Raw genomic sequence first — 17241 nt, 5'->3', positions numbered from 1 at the left:
TGCGCTTAAATTTAATGAATATTCATTTTACAGCAGTAAAAGAATAGTGGGGTAAACAATGAAAGTCACGAAAATATACATAAACATTGAAGTACCGATGCGCACTGCTGCTGGCACTGGACGCACTGCGCTTGTTCTAGCTGCCCAGCTGTCCGCCACTTTGGAGTTGTCTTACGCGACACTGGCCAATCGGTACTACTACTACTATGTATATTTTATTGGCGCAAGGGCGTCTGAGGCCAAAGAGCGCCAAGACAATGTTTGTTTTGTCACATTTATTAAAATGCCATGGCGATGATTGTGATGTACTTGATAAAAATAGTGTATATATGGGTGTAAAGGGCCCTTACTCTAAGAAGCGAAGATGAATAAGATGAGGGATAACAGTGACGATGTTTATGTGTGTGCTGGGAGCGCCATAACATAGCAGGGATGGCGGTGACGTCCCTGGCACGTTATGAAAACGCTCAGAACCGCCCTCACTATTTGCATTGGGTGGCCCTGATGTCACACATGGTATGAGATGAGTGTTAAAAATCCAATGTCAGCGAGATAGGCTAAAAGGCGTTCACTTCTGATCGGGGGTTGATCAGATAAAAACAAGGATGGGTGTAAGGGTATCATGTAGGTGTATAGTTCTGGGAAGTGTCGTTTCCTTGCGTCATGGTATGCCAAGCATTCAATCAATACATGGAGGACTGTAAGTCTTCGTCCGCATTTCTCACAAGATGGTGGTGGGGTTCCGTTTAAAAGGTATGAGTGTGTAGCGTGTGTGTGACCTATTCTTAATCTGCATATTGATATTTCTGTGAACATGTTCTGTTTCTCTGTGTTGTATTTCCCTATGTGTGGTTTTATAATGTGCAGTGTGTTTTCGATTTGTGTGTCCCACTGTACCTGCCAGCGCCTCCGAAGCATACTCCGAACTAGTGGTTTCATGTCTAGGTAGGGCACATGTGGGATATCTACATCACTGCGGAGAGCCGCCACAGCAGCATTCTGGTCAGCAATTTCATTGCCTGAAATTCCACTGTGCCCAGGTACCCAGCACACTACTACAGTCAATTTTAGAGCGTAAGCAGACATTATGGATTTGATAAGACGGTTTAAAATAATGTTTCTAGTTGGTTTTCCTGAATGGAGAGCTAATACTACACTCAGGGAGTCTGTAAAAATAATGGAACTGTGTATTCTGGTTTCTGTAATGTGTTCCACAGTTGTTAAAATGCCGTGTGCCTCAGCTGTAAAAATACTGGTATTTTTGTTCATTGTCTTCGTGGTAGCAAAGTTTGGGCCATGTGCAGCGCATGACACAGAATGGGCGGACTTGGAGGCATCTGTGTAAAACGTTGTGTAGGGGTATTTGTGTCGTAGATGTAGGAAGTGCTGCAAGATGAGTTCTCTTGGTGCAGTTCTTTTGTTAATGGCTCTGAAAGATAAATCACAAGAAATGGGGGACATTTCCCAGGGAGCAACAAGGTCTGTGATCGAAGTTTTGTAAGTCTCGCTAAAGGAAACCCCAAGCTCTTCAGCATGCACTCTCACTCTCAACGAAAAAGGCATAGATATAGAGGGCCAACTGAGAAACGAGTGCATGGCAGAGGTGTCATTGACAATAAACGAAGAAGGGTGATTTTTTATGGATGTTGCCTTCATGGCATACAATAGATCTGTGTATAAGCGCTGGTCTTCCAGGCACCACTGGTGACATTCCACATATAGGCTTTGTGCAGGACTCGTTCGGAAGGCTCCTGACGAAAGGCGAAGCCCAAGGTGCAGAACAGGGTCAAGCATTTTTAAAGCGGTTTTCGAAGCTGACCCGTATACTACACTCCCATAGTCCAGCCGCGACTTCACTAAACTGTTGTAGAGACGCAGCAGGCACATCTTATCTGCGCCGTAGGAGTGGTGGGATAGGACTTTTAGGATATTCATTGCCTTTATACATTTTATTTTGAGTAGCTTTATATGTGGAATAAATGACAGCTTTTCATCTAGCACAATCCCTAAAAACTTGTGTTCCTTCTTCACAGGCACAGCCACTCCACTGAGGTGGACGGTGGGCTCAGGGTGAATACCACGCCTCTTGGAAAATAAGACACATGTGCTCTTTTGAGGATTTAGCTTAAAGCCATTTTCGTCGGCCCATTTTACAAGCCTGTTTGTGGCAAGTTGTAACTGCCGTTCACAGATAGACAGGTTACAGGACCGGAAACTGATATGAACATCATCCACGTAAATGGAGTAAAAAATGGTATGGGGCAGAGCTTTTCCAAGTGTGTTCATCTTAGCTATAAAAAGTGTGCAACTAAGTACTCCACCCTGAGGAACGCCATTTTCTTGCATATACAGCGCGGATAATGCAGCCCCGACCCTCACTCTGAATGTTCGTTCAGACAAATAGCTTTCAAGGGCATTAAGCATATTCCCACAAATTCCAAAAGATTTCAGGTCTCGCAGGATGCCGTAGCGCCAGGCAGTGTCATATGCTTTCTCTAGATCAAAAAATATGGACATACAAAACTGTTTGTTAACAAAGGCATTTTTCACATAGGATTCAAAAGCGACAAGTTGGTCTGTTGTTGATCTGCCCGACCGAAAACCTGCCTGGCAGCTGTCCAGAATACCATTGTATTCCAGGAAGTATAGTAACCTTCTATTGATCATTTTTTTGAACAGCTTGCACAAGCAGCTGGTCAGGGCAATTGGACGATAACTTGAAACACAGGATGCATCCTTTCCCTCTTTCAGCAGTGGCACAACAATAGCCTGTTTCCATGCCTTAGGAAAGTGCCCAGCACGCCATATTCTGTTAAATAAAAACAGGAGAGTATTGATTGTGTCTGTATGAAGGTGTTTGATCATGCCGTACGTAATGTTATCTGCACCTGGTGCCGAAGGCTTGCAACCAGCCAACGCAGTCATGAGCTCGTGAAGGGAGAATGGAGAGTTATAGGAGTCGTTTGATTGCTTGTGGTCACGTATGGACTTCCGCTCAGCTGACTTTTTGTAGTGTATAAATGTGCTTGTGTAATGTGAAGAGCTTGAGACGTGTTCGAAGTGTTGTGCCAACGCGTTTGCCTGGTCCTCCAGGGTGCCACCAGTGGTGTCAACAAGGGGTAAGCCATGTGTGCTTTGTCCATTTAGTTTTCTTATCCTGTTCCAAACCTTTCTTGTATCGGTGAAAGAATTTATTGAAGTTAAGAAGGACCTCCAGGTATTGTTTTTGGCCTGACGGCGAATGCGCCTTCCCATGGCTTTGGTGCGCTTGAACGCCACAAGGTTGTCCGCAGTGGGGTACCTGCGAAGAATGCCCCACGCCTTGTTCTGTGCCTGGCGTGCTTGTCGACACTATTCATTCCACCAGGGCCGCCTTAGGTTACTTGTGTCACCAGAAGTCTGGGGAATGAAGTTCTCTGCAGCGTCAAGGATATGTGCCGTGACAAGGCTACAAGCTTCATCAATACCCAAGTGTTCTATGGAACTGTATGCGAGTTGAGATTTCTGCTTAAATTTCTCCCAGTCTGCAGCGGTTTCTTTAAACCTTTTAGTTGAGGTGGGAGTGTAGGGGTCTCTGTCTAGGCATCTCAGGAATACTGGGAAATGGTCACTTCCAAGCGGGTTTTTCTCCACCTGCCACTCAACGAGTGGAAAAAGAACAGCAGAACCGATTGCCAAGTCTATGTGTGAGTACGTGTTGTGTGTAATGTTATAATATGTGGGCTGTTTTTTGTTGAACAAACACGCACCAGATGATACTAGGAAATGTTCAATCAAGCGGCCGCGAGCGTCAGTTCGCCCAGAACCCCAGAGTTTGTTGTGTGCATTTAGGTCTCCAACTAAGATAAATGGTTCAGGAAGCTCATTTACCAACGACTCAAATTCTGAGGTAGACAATTGATAATCCGGGGGAATGTATAAGGAACATATTGTAATCAGCCGACCAAAAATGATCACGCGGACAGCAACTGCCTCAAGGCTGGTGAGTAGTCTAATGGACTGGGATGGAATGGATTTTCGCGTCACAATGGCAACCCCACCAGATGAATGAGCAAAGGCATCTCTATCTTTCCTGAAGACAGTGTATTGTTTAAGAAAGTTACTTTGCTTGGGATTCAGGTGTGTCTCTTGGAGGCAAACAATACTGGATTGATGTTTATAAAGGAGTTCATATACATCATCCAAGTTTTTTATGAGACCCCTACAGTTCCATTGAACTATGTTTTCAACAGCTATTATGGATTAAAGATAATAAAGATGTAGTTGAGAAGTTGCCTATTCTGGTTCATGTCAGTGAGTCTTGTTTAGGGCCTGTTGTACGTTGAGGTGGTTTTCTCCCACGGCCAAAAGTGCCGCGGCGCTCATTTTGCGCCTGCTGGGCAGGTTGAGATGCCGAGGTGTCCGTGTCCTCGTCTGACAAATCAGGCGGCACCGACATGGTGTTCATCCGACATCCACCTCGCGGATTGGTTCCTGAGGTGGCCGCAGGCTTCTTGGTTGGAACCTGCGGTGCGGGAAGGGAAGGAGTACGTGTGGGGCCACCTGAGTTCATGCTCTCAATGCCCTTGGGTGTCGTGCGGGCCAATGGAGCTGGACTGGAAGAGGCCGGACCAGTCCCAACAGCGCCCGTCACCACATTCTCCACGGGCTCCGCAGACGTAGTGGCGGGGTGCTCGGCTGTGGACGGCAGCCCAGCAGGAGGAGGAACCACCAGGGCCTCTGCTGTAGAGGCAGGAGCTGGTGGTTGCTCGGAGGGGGTTAACGACAGCGACACATCAGCTAAGCTGCATTGTGTCGCAGTACTAACCAAACGTCGCCCCAACCCCCGGCGGGCGGCGTCTGCATAGGATGCAGCCGAAAACATCTTGTGCTTTTGGCGTGCTTCGGGGAAACTGATATTTTCGGTTACTTTGATTTGAATGATCTCTTTTTCTTTCTTGAAAGATGGGCAAGATCGTGAGTATGCAGCGTGTGAACCACTGCAGTTCGGACATTTCATGATTGTGTTTTTGCAGTCATCAGAAGAGTGATCATTCTCGCCACATTTCGCACAGGTGAGCTTGCCACGGCAAGCTAGAGTTCCATGACCGTAGTGTTGACATTTAAAGCATCGCCTCGGGTTTGGAATGTAGGCGCGTACACGACAGCTAAGGAAAGCTGCCTTCACTGTCTCTGGCAGGGTAGAGCTAGCAAATGTTAGGATGATGTGTCGGGTCTTGATCTCTGCTCCATCTCTTCTCATAATAATTCTACGGACGCCAACAACACCTTGGTCATGCAGTCCCTCAAGGAGATCATCATCTGTCTCATGGAGGAGCTCTTTGTCAGAAATAACACCTTGGACAGTGTTTAGCGTGCGGTGTGGCGTAACGGTGACGGTCAAGTTGGCAATTTTTTCTTGCTTCAGGAGGTTCTCGCTTTGGTTTTTTCGCATAACTTCAACAAGGAGGTCTCCAGAGGGCATCTTTTTGGCGTTGTAGTCTTTGCCGACAATGTTTTCAATACATTTGGCAATTAAGAAGACTGACAGGTCGGTGATAGGTTTTTCATCGGTCGAGTGTACAACTAGATACTTGCTGAAAGCTGCCTGAGGTGGTTGGGTGCGGAGTACTTCGGTGCGACCCCTTTTAGGAGGTCGATCAGGGTGTTTTGCGAGAGTTGAGAAAATAGCCATAGAACATGGAATCAATTCGGTGGCGAGGCCAGTCGCCCACCACCGAGCCCAACAAGGGAACGTGGCTTTGAAGCACACGTTAACTGTACCTCGCCACTATAACCCTATGGTCGGAATCTAGGGTGATGTCCTCGCACAGGGTTAACCCTCGCCGCCTAGAGAAAAAACGGAAAAATGAGGAAGAGAAAAGATGACAGGACAGGGTTAGGAAAGAACATAGGAAAGGGAAAGAATGGAGAAGAGGACAGGAAGAGGCGACTGGCTGATTCCCCCCAGGTCGGGTCAGACTGGGGGCACCGTCTACGGGAAGCGGGGGCCGAAGTGGTGTGTTGCCTCTGCCAGGGGGCCACGAAGGTCCAAAACAACCCTGGCTTTGGCTCAACCACCAGGATGCCCTTTTCCCCGGACACGGCAAAGCCACGCACAGCCGAGTGCGTGGGTGGGTCCAACCCACATGTGCTCGGGTCCGTGGTGTTGCAAGACACCAAGTGCCTACAGCAGTAGGCACCCCTGCGGAGCTCGGGACCGTGGTGGCGCTACTCACCAAAACACCTTGAGTACACAAGGTGCCCCCTGCGGGGTCTGGCCAATCGGTGTAAGCGACGTTACCGTACATGACCGTTATTCGAGCATACCCCATGTTTCACGAAACAATAACTATCTACCGTAATAAAAACAAGCCAGGTGCAAATACGGTAAAAAAACAAAGCAACGGTGGACAACGGTCCGCGGCTCAGTATGTAGCACCATATGGGAGGACTGATCACGAAAACACACAATTTCGCGGAAGAATTAAGATTTAACCTAAATTGATTTATTTCTCAGTGAATACGGGATTCTTTGCTGCCAGACAAGCACTGTGGGCACTATAAAATGCGAATTTTTTCGAATAAAACATACTTGCATTTTGTCTGCATGGCCCCTTCAAAGTGTTCGGCAAGAGGGGTGTGTTTTAACATGGCACTGATGTAATGGGCAGCGTAGAGCCTAGATATATGGAGCAAGAATACACGATGCTTTCGCTTGTAGCACATAGTGGCCCTGCTGGCTCAACTGCATTCTGGTTTCCACGACCACACCTATTCCCACCGATAGTATGTTATCGGTGAATACAAATTCAAATTTTGGCGCTCTCCAAGCACTTCTGGACAGCTAACGCCAAGTATTTCATCGGTTTCGCTTTCGAGTTTCTTTTCTCCGCTGCGGGGGTGAATTTTTAAAGGTCTTTTGCAGTCGGGCGCACGTGGTTTCTGTAGCGGCGTCGATGCCGCTTTCCCGATGCTCCACAGGAACGGCAAATTTTGACAGATTCCAATTAATCTAAGCATTATGTAATCTCTGGATGATGGTAGCAGCACAGACACGTAAGACGACTTCGATTCGCCAGACTTCAGTATGGACTGCGTAAATGCGTCAAACGGTCAAACCATTCCCTGATGTGCATTGATGTAAACATGTCCAGCCTGTTTTAAAGGTCACAGCTCTTATCTGCCAAGTGGCAACTTCGTTCGGGCGGACCACTTGGCGCCGGCTGCACAGTGGAGCCAGTGCCAACCTTTGTTTCACTGCATCGAGACACTGCTTTTCTCAGTGGAATGATATGCACTAGCTTATATTTTTGTATGTATGTAAACTTTTGTACTTACAGAGCTCATAATTGCAGTATTATTCTTTAAGGCATGTAGTAAAAGTGTATATTTCGATTTTATGTTTACCCTGTGCAAAGTAGCACTAAATGTTTTCGTCATTTTTTTGTCTTTTGTTACTTTTTTGTTTTGATATTTTTCTGACAATATTCGTTAAAAAATCTGTTGCTTGAAATTAATACTGCTGGAAAGCCCCATCCTTCCTCTATCATTTCATGCTTTACACTTGAGCATCAATAATTTTCTGTGGCAGATACAAAATTTTTCTTGGGACTACCCAAAAAGACAACCAATTTTTCCATGGTCACGAAAATGTTAAAGGATCATACAGTACTGCGGATGCAGAAAAATCTTTGTTGAAGTTTCCATCCATTTGCCTCACACATGATTCTTTGCCTCCTTGTTTACCATGACCGTAGAACACCGATAGACAACTACTGGCAGATTCAAATGCAGATTTGAAAAACATGCTAGGCATTTTAAAACCCCTGGTGACATTTGCCAAAGAAGTAAGCTTTCGTCTAATGTATAGTTCGTATTCTCTCAGCTAAGCAGCGGCTTTTAAACCCACCACGAAAAGCATGCCCGAATGGGACAAACACTGAGAGATGCAAAATTCACACTTTCGCTACATCCGCAATGCATTGTCACAACATTATGAGCAGCAGTGAGCTGCAAAAAATGTGGCATTATCGTAATTCGGTTCTGAAAGGGGTAATCAAAGGATTCAGCCTCAAGGGGCCATGAAGACAGAATGCAAGTTTGGTTCATTCAAAATATTGCCTGGTTAAAATCATGCTGACACCACTTTTAACGTAAACTTCTCTAAATTGAGCTCTATAATTTGGAAAAAAAAGGATTGGCAATGCGACCCACTAGCTCATTTCCCGCAACAGAACCTATTACGTCATACCAGCCAGCTCTGCGATTGCCGGAGGCCGGCAAAAGCAAGCGTAAATTAGGCAGAGTTTATAAGCTTGCAGAAAGAGCTATTTGCACTTAAATTTAGGGAACATTCTTTTTGAAGCAGTAAGAATGGTGGGACAAACAGTGGAAGTTACGACAGCACACAGCACCGATGCACACTGGTGTTGGTACTGCACACACTATGCTTGGTTTAGATGCACAGCACTGCTATGCCTTGGGGTTGTCTCAGATGACACTGGCCGATTGACGCAAGCAACGGTGTCTTACGTAATCATATTCGTCGAGCGAGCACTGTGTTTCATGAAACGTTACTTTCTCCCTGAACAAAACAGGCCAGGTTTAAATACGGTCAAAAACAAAGCCAAGGCAGAAAACGGCTTGCTACGGTATGGTGGCGCAATCTAGGTTCACTATTGGTAAACAAGGCTTCGCTATCGGCTGCAGAGCGGTCGGTTCCCGTGATGTCATTGCAGACCCCGAAAACACTCGATTTACACTCGATTTAGCGGTAAAATGAAAATTTTAACTTAAACTATATTTCTTAGTGAGGAAAGCGTCGTTTCAATTCGGACTAGCGATGGGGGTACTATAATACACGAAATCTTTCGCATACAACACACTTGTATTTTGTCTTCACGGCCCCTTTAAGCACTGGGGGCTGGTTATCATTAGATTCTGGATTCCCCTTTTTGTATGTTTGGCGTTCTCTGCAGCCGGTTTGGGTGCTTTATAGATGTCACGAATGTTATTTATCTTGTCTACGGGGTGCAAATGTCACGTGGACCAGATTTGCTGCCTTCTTGTCAAAGATTGGCATTTTGCCCCAGTAGGGACCCAATGGCATGTACATCCAAAGGGCTGGAAGTCATGTTTTGTAGCTGAAAAACCACTCAAGTTAAGACTTTTGATTTCACTAAGGATTTTGCTCATACATAACAGAAGACTTTGAATGTTTAAATAGTGTTATGATTTTTTTTTCATTTCGAGATTATTAGTATTGCATTTTTTCTGATGTTTCCAAACATTTTGCCTGGAAAATTAAATTTTGCATTTAAACTCCCTACTCTATTTAGAAGTCTACAGTAATAACAAATACAAGTACTTAGCTTTAGTTTTATGTGGCTTGTATGTTTTTGAGGCCAACCGCCCTTGCATTTAAAAAATTTACTGGAATTGGTCAAGAAAATCTTTCTGCAAGGATTGAAGCTGCAAGCAATTGTTTGCAGCTGACAAACAGCTCAAGCACAAAATTCAATTTTTACTAAAGATACTGCTAATGTCCTCCCAAAAAAACATTCTATATTTCAGTGTTTTTAAATTTATCTTCAGGAAATAAGCATAGCTTAACAAAATTCAAAGTTCACCATAGTTTTCCTTTGACATAAATCTAATTTTGCACTTTGCACCCTTACTTCTTTAAAGGGGCACTGACACAAAATTTTGAAGGCGAGATAACTTCGGAGATAGATTGGTGGGAACACATATACATCGTCTGCAAAATATCAGCGGCGAATACAGCCTAGAACATATTTAAAATCAATTTTGAAGTGCGCGAAACGCAACCGAGCAGCCAGCAGAGGACCACGCGCAATTGTAAATAAACAACATCCAAACACGTCACGAGTTTGTGTTTGCCGCTTCCGCACTATCGGCGTTTTTTGCCGGTTCGCCCGGCTCGCCGCTCCAATCGGAGGGCCGGAGGGCCGGAGGGCGTAGCTTCTCCTCTCGAGAACGAACGACCCGATCGTTGGCGGCGGAGGCGCCGTGATTTCGTCAGCTCATCGGGCAGCTGGCCGCGACCAAAGGTCTACAGCGATTCCAGGCACTCTGTTTCTATTACTGTTTATTACCATTGGATGCGAAAACGCGCCGGAGGCACGAAAAGCTCACTGAGCTAGCCGCACGGTCGCTGTGCAGGCGGCGGCCACGGCCGCGAAGTGGCCCAGGCCGGCGCAGGTAGCTCGAGTGATAGCTTGTTACCGCTGCACGAAATTGTCCCCAAGTCCCGACCATGGTGGCTTACATGAGAAAGGAGTTAATGATGCGATGGCGGGTTGCATTAAAAATTGTCATCTGCACCGCTTACGAGAGCGGCACTCGAATATCCGCCGCAGTGCTGAGCCGAACACATCTGTAGGCGGACCTGTAGGCAGACCGGCCGGCAGCTCCCAGCGCGCGTCTTGCCACCCACCGTCTCGAGCGTCGCGCGTCGTTCTTTAGCCGCGGTAGCATTTGCACTCGCAGCGCCTGCGTCACATCCACGGTCGCTTTTTAATTAAGCGCCTCACGAGATCAGTACGTGGGGGCATTCGCAGAAACTGCCGTCGATGCGGATTCGACAGTGCTACCGGTGCTACGGCGGCTCTGCTCTGTGATATCCCTCCGACGGTCACGTGGTCAGCTTTGTTCACACAAAGAGTGGGCGTGGGAGCAGTGCTTCAGGCACGATGGCTCACGAACGTCGTTTTCACCTGTTACAGGCAATCGCTGCTTGCTTGGTCTTTTTGACACCACTCGCCGATCCCGGAGACGCCGCCGAAGTTATTCCCCTGTTATCGTCGGATGCTGAAACGTGCCCGGCCGAGTTGTTCGACCCTGCTGGAACTTTTTCGCTGCTCCCGAGCTCGTCGCATCTTTTGCTGGCACCGCCGGCATTAGTGACGTCACCTGAGCGACACAATTTAAACTGCCGACCAGCACCATCGGACTTCAGTGGGCGTGGGAGCAGTGCTTCAGGCACGATGGCTCACGAACGTTGTTTTCACCTGTTACAGGCAATCGCTGCTTGCTTGGTCTTTTTGACACCACTCGTCGATCCCGGAGACGCCGCCGAAGTTATTCCCCTGTTATCGTCGGATGCTGAAACGTGCCCGGCCGAGTTGTTCGACCCTGCTGGAACTTTTTCGCTGCTCCCGAGCTCGTCGCATCTTTTGCTGGCACCGCCGGCATTAGTGACGTCACCTGAGCGACACAATTTAAACTGCCGACCAGCACCATCGGACTTCAGTGGGCGTGGGAGCAGTGCTTCAGGCACGATGGCTCACGAACGTTGTTTTCACCTGTTACAGGTTGGTTCAAAACCCTCCCTTTACGCTAGGAAGTCCAACAATGTCTGCTTGCTACTGTTCCCATGCCCACAAGTGCTGTGTAACTTGATTATTGAGTGTGTGGATCTTGGTTATCTATTGCTGTGCACGGGAGACATTGAATCAAATCCTGGGCCTAATAAGCAGCAGCGTATTAGAGGGGAGCCTTCTAGTAAACCAGGGGAAGTTGACACTAGTTTGAGTGCAGTGGACGCTGTTGATCAGGGTTCAACATCATCTGCCGAGTATGGCGAAATCATTCGGCTACTAACAGGCTTGCAGACCAGTTTCGCAGTACAAACTTCAAAACAGGACGAACTCGCTAAAAACATTGCAGAAATTAAAGGTAATCAAAACAGCATTAAGCTGAAACGGATGATATTGGCCGACGACTATCAACTGTTGAAAAAAAAACGGAAGCCATTGAAACTCTAGAAGCAGATATTAATGATACACGTGTTATGCTTAATAATGTAGCTGAACAATGCAATGTTGTTTTGACCAGGGCAGACGACCTAGAAGACAGGTCCCGGAGGAATAACTTAATACTGCATGGAATACCTGATTGCGAAGAAAAATGGGAAGAAACAGAGAAAAAAGTACTGGGCTTGTTATCACTGTGCTGCGACGAAAGTTTTTCTGCTGACAGCATCGAGCGTGCGCATAGGCTCGGCTCGTTTGCAGAAGGGCGTTGCCGACCCGTTATTGTGAAGTTTCTCAGCTTTAAAGTTAAAGAAAAGGTGTCGGCGGCCCGTTCGTGCTTCAAAGAAAACAACGTAACCATATCGGATGATTTTTCAGTCGGCACACGTGTGGCCAGAAGCAAACTCTTGGAATTCGCTAAATCTCTGCCAGACTCCCCTTCTTTTAAACTGAGACATAACAAATTGTTTATTAATAGAGCATGTTACGTTTACGACTCCATAAATTCCACTATTGTAAAAGTACATAACCAGACTCATCCCACCGTGCCTAGTAACCCTAGTAACCCTGTTAGACCATCTACCTCAAACGAAAGCCCTCCTCCGTCATAGCAGGTAGCTAGGAATCGGCCAGAATGCTTTCCCAAATTATCTTTACTATATTCAAACATAAGAAGTATCGTAAATAAGCGAGTTGCAGTTCACTCCATTATCGATACATGCCAAGCTGACATCGTGGTTTTCACAGAGACATGGCTGCATCGTAACATACTGGACACTGAAGTTTTAGAATCTTCGAATAACTTTAACTTGTACCGATGTGATCGCGTGTCTAAAAGGGGCGGCGGAACACTAATCGCAGTTAGCAAAAAAATCAAGTCGGCACCCATTCACATACCTACTTCTCTTGAAACCAACTGGGTTTGCATCGACACAACTACAAAAAAGATCGTTCTAGGAGTCTGTTATAGGCCCCCCAACTCACCTGCAACTTTTACTAGTGAACTTCATGATGTAATCAACCTTGTCATTACCCGATTTCAACGGTCACCTGTATTTCTCTTAGGAGACTTCAATTTTCCGCACATAAATTGGTCGCCAAACGGAGCAACTTCGCACTCGTGTGCAACGCTAGAAAGGGATTTTCTTGACATGTGTACCTTTTTTAACTTAAGTCAACTAGTTTATGAGCCAACGAGAATAGCTGAAAACGTTCAAAGTGTTCTTGATTTAGTTTTAACCTCAGCTCCTGATCTGTGTTCTGACATAACTTATTTACCTGGTCTGAGTGATCACCTTTTTCTACATTTTTGCTTGGATGTCAAAGCCCAACGCTCTAAAAATAAAACGAAAGACATTAGAGATTATAAGCGTGCAAATTTTGACGCTATAAATGATGAATTATGTTTATTTCTTGACGCTTTCCTTGATGAGTTTGATAATCGCTCTGTTCAGGAAAACTGGGAAATGTATGTGAACAAAGTTCGAAAGTTGTCCGAACAATACATACCATTACGACGTGTTTTTTCAAACCCCAGTGCTCCATGGTACAATCGGAGAATCCGCAGGTTATCTAACAAAAAGAAAAGACTTTACCGCGCGGCAAAAGCTTCCCCATCGGAACATCGTTGGCAGGCTTATCGAACTGCGGCTGATGCTTACACTAATGCTGTCAGCACAGCTAAAGAATTTTTTCAGAGAAATACGCTACCCTCTATGCTTTTGGACGACCCAAAAAAGTTCTGGAATTGTGTAAACCCGAGTGCATCACGCCTGGTTTGTCTTGCCGACGCCAATGGCGAAGCAATTGCAGATAATGACTGTCCCATTGTGTTAAACACCTCGTTCGCATTGAACTTTTCTTGTTCCGATTCTTCCGACATTCCATTGTTTAATGCTTATGATTACCCGGATATGCTTCCCATAACAGTTGATTCATTTGGCGTTGAGAAAATTATAGGCTCTTTAAAGACTTATTCTGCTGCTGGTGTCGATGGAATTAACGCGAAATTTTTGAAAAGTACTTGCACCTACTCATCAATAATTCTTTCAAAAATTTTTCAACAGTCTTTGCAGTCAGGAATTCTTCCAGATGATTGGATAATTGGGAAGGTCGTTCCAGTATTTAAGTCTGGCAACAAACAGTCTCCTCTTAATTACCGACCTATATCCCTCACAAGCATTCCTTGTAAAATATTTGAGCATGTCATATTCTCTAACCTCGTTAATTTTCTTGATTCAAACTCATTTTTTACTGAAGCACAACACGGATTTCGTAAGCACTACTCCTGTGAAACGCAGCTTGTATCTTTTACACACAAAATACACGCCATTCTTGATAACCATTCCACTGTAGATTGCATATTTTTGGACTTTTCAAAGGCGTTCGACAAAGTATGTCATAAATTACTACTCCATAAACTCAGTTGCCTTAATATAAATCACCACCTTTTAAAATGGATCGAATGCTTCTTACTTAATCGACAGCAGTTTGTTACCGTTAACAACTATGACTCACCCCCAATTACTGTCACTTCTGGAGTTCCCCAAGGCTCCGTGCTTGGCCCATTATTATTCCTTATATATGTTAACGACCTTCCCAACTGCGTTAGATCCAATATCCACTTGTACGCCGATGACTGCGTTCTTTTTCGTGAAGTTACCAATAATAATGACATGCATGCACTACAATCAGACCTAGATAACATTTCCACCTGGTGCGAAAATTGGCTCATGAATTTAAATATCGCGAAATGTAAGGCAATGAGGATAACACGTACATCGAGCGCCATACCTTCTTACTTCATTAAAGGACAACAATTGGGAGTAGTAAACAATTATAGATATCTTGGGGTCCACATATCCGACAATTTAACTTGGAATGTCCACATTGATCACATCATTAATAACGCTAACCGGACCTTAGGATACATTAGGCGAAACTTTCCTCTGGCACCCTCCTCCTTAAAGTTACTTCTTTATAAAACACTAGTTAGAACCAAACTTGAATACGGAGCCGCGATATGGGACCCAGACCAAACATACTTAATCAATAGACTTGAAATGGTACAAAATAACTCTGCTCGTTTTATTCTCTCCAACTTCCATCGAACCGCCAGTATATCATCTATGAAAGCTAGCCTCAATTTACCTGATTTAGTTACCCGTCGCAAAATAAAACGACTTTGCTTATTCCACAAAATTTTTTATAATCCCACATTAAGCAACAACCTAATTTCTCCACCAAACTATGTATCATCACGTTGTGATCATGTCCACAAAGTTGCCATCCCTATGAGTCACACGCGTTCGTACGCATGTTCATTCATCCCACGAACATCACGCGACTGGAACGGCCTTCCGGCAGCAACTGCGACTATCGTAAGCAATGACGCTTTCCGATCAGTTATCAACAATCAAAACCACTCGAATAACTATGAATGATTAATTTTCTCTTTGTGTTGGCTTGATCTTTTTCGTAAAAAAGTGTTGGCTTCTTCGTGTAGTTATTGACCCTTTGTGCACAGAAGTTGTGAACTTTTTTTTGTGGTGTGTTCTCGCGCAACTCCTCTTTTTTGTATGTTTGCTTGATATGCACTGTAAGCTGTACTTGTTCGTGAATCTTACACCCACTCCCCTCTATAATGCTTCGGCCCTGAGGGTACCTGTAAATAAATAAAAAAAAATAAATAAAAATCCATCGTTTCGCGGCACTCGCTGAAACCGAAACTGCGACTGGCCGCATTGAAAATGACTCTAATTAAACAACCGTCGCACGCTGAAGCAAATGAGGTTTCTACAGGTTATAAGTAGGTCACTAGCTACTTATCGCAACAAAAAAAACAAGATGCAAAATTTTTGTGTCAGTGCCCCTTTAAAGCTTTATATTTATAAAGCACCTTTACTTAGCTTCACTTTGATATGCTTTGTATACTTTTGTGCAAAACAGTTTCTTGCAAAAAAGTTTTTTTACTGGAACTGATAAAAAAGTCCTTTGATGAATATAGAAAAAACAAAACAGGCTGCTTGGACTGGAAATTCCAAACAAGTGTGCAAATATATAAAATGTACCCTGAATGATTGCTGAATCATGTTCGCTGTTTGAGTCAATTCACAGCATACGTTGACGACTTGAAGTAAGATTAGCTTTTAATATATGATTCGCCTGAAGTCACTAAAGTACCGACCAATTCTGGTTTTTGCGCACTGAGGTTGCTGTCCAGGGTATAAACCTATCTAGCAAGTGACACTTTTTAAATGCTAGACTTTTCCAGGCTTAATCTCCTCGGCCACCACCAAGAAACTTTCTGACCACAAAAATGGCAAAATTTGTGATTCCGCATTCCCCCCACCCCCCCAAGACACGAGCTGGAACACTAATACCTTTGAGTGCTTGCGATAGACTATTTAACACGAAAGTGTTTTATGCCGGGGTCCACCAAGATCTCACTGACGTCATATCCATTACGGAAATGAGACATCCAGAAAACCTTCATTTGAAGCGGCTGCGCTGGGACTATACCCACGAACTCTTCGGCCGCAACAGGAGGCACGAAACGCACTCCCAACTGCGCTATGATAAACGCGTAAGTAGGACGACGAACGCAGCTTATATCCTTCCCTTCAGATGGTGCTGCCATATAGGAGAGTCGCAGCGAATTAGTGCATCATACCGCTATTGAGCATCGACAGTTGGTGCCTCGATGCCAGCGCCTATAGTATACGTGTACGGGGAACGCACAGCGTAAGGTGACGAAGCCTGTAAGGCAACGACGCCGACTTGCGAATGTCGCACTCGTGACACGGTCTGCTGCTCCTTTTTGCTGCAGCAGACCGTGTGTTTACCAAACGATTCGCTGACAGCCCGTTTGGTCTCGTTCGCAAGGACGGTTTGCGAGCGCCTGTGGCTTCAGTCGGATTTACGCAATGCTTCGGCGCGTGCAATCCAGTGTATAACGTTGATGCGTACAACGGGGCCGTACTGACAAAATATAAATGGCAATGTGCAAGTTCATATCGATGCACCATATACATTCAACTGCTCCTGTGAAGGCAGATTTCACTTTCGTGTTTTACGAGTTCCTATGGAAGAGGAATCAACCACAGTTCTGCTATCAGAAGGAAATGGCGGAAAAAGGGTGCACAAATTACCAGATCTAATTGATCGATTTTATTATGAGGTTTAACACACCGCCACTACACAGGGGATGAGGCTCGCCCCTGAGCAAGAACAAGACAGGAGAGGGAACAAGGCTTCCCAGCATGGCCAGGTAACGTCGCAAGCGCTTGGCCGAGGTTATTCTAGGGACATCAGTTGCGCGAGAAGGAACTGCAGGGTCGCCACAATCCGCATTTCACTCCACAGCCATGGAATAAATTGTGGCCAGTATCATTTCGCCCATCGGGTGGCGCCACCCTTGCCATTGGTGCCGCTGCTACGAAGCTTCGTAGTCCGTGCCGGTTTTCAATGTGACATTATCTGGTTG

General features: G+C 45.4%; 1 protein-coding gene across 5 annotated transcripts in view; it reads right to left on the bottom strand.

Annotated features, from left to right (window-relative positions):
* The window catches only part of LOC144163035 (uncharacterized), a 265629-nt gene that overhangs the window by 13330 nt on the left and 235058 nt on the right, over positions 1-17241 (bottom strand). The gene's annotated exons all lie outside the window — the stretch shown is intronic.

The sequence above is a fragment of the Haemaphysalis longicornis genome, unplaced genomic scaffold (assembly GCF_048455015.1).
Source record: "Haemaphysalis longicornis isolate Haplotype H1 unplaced genomic scaffold, Haemaphysalis longicornis Haplotype H1 scaffold_12, whole genome shotgun sequence".
NCBI lineage: Eukaryota > Metazoa > Arthropoda > Arachnida > Ixodida > Ixodidae > Haemaphysalis > Haemaphysalis longicornis.
The sequence above is the reverse complement of the archived record's forward strand: the minus strand, read 5'-3'. Positions and strand labels throughout refer to the sequence as shown.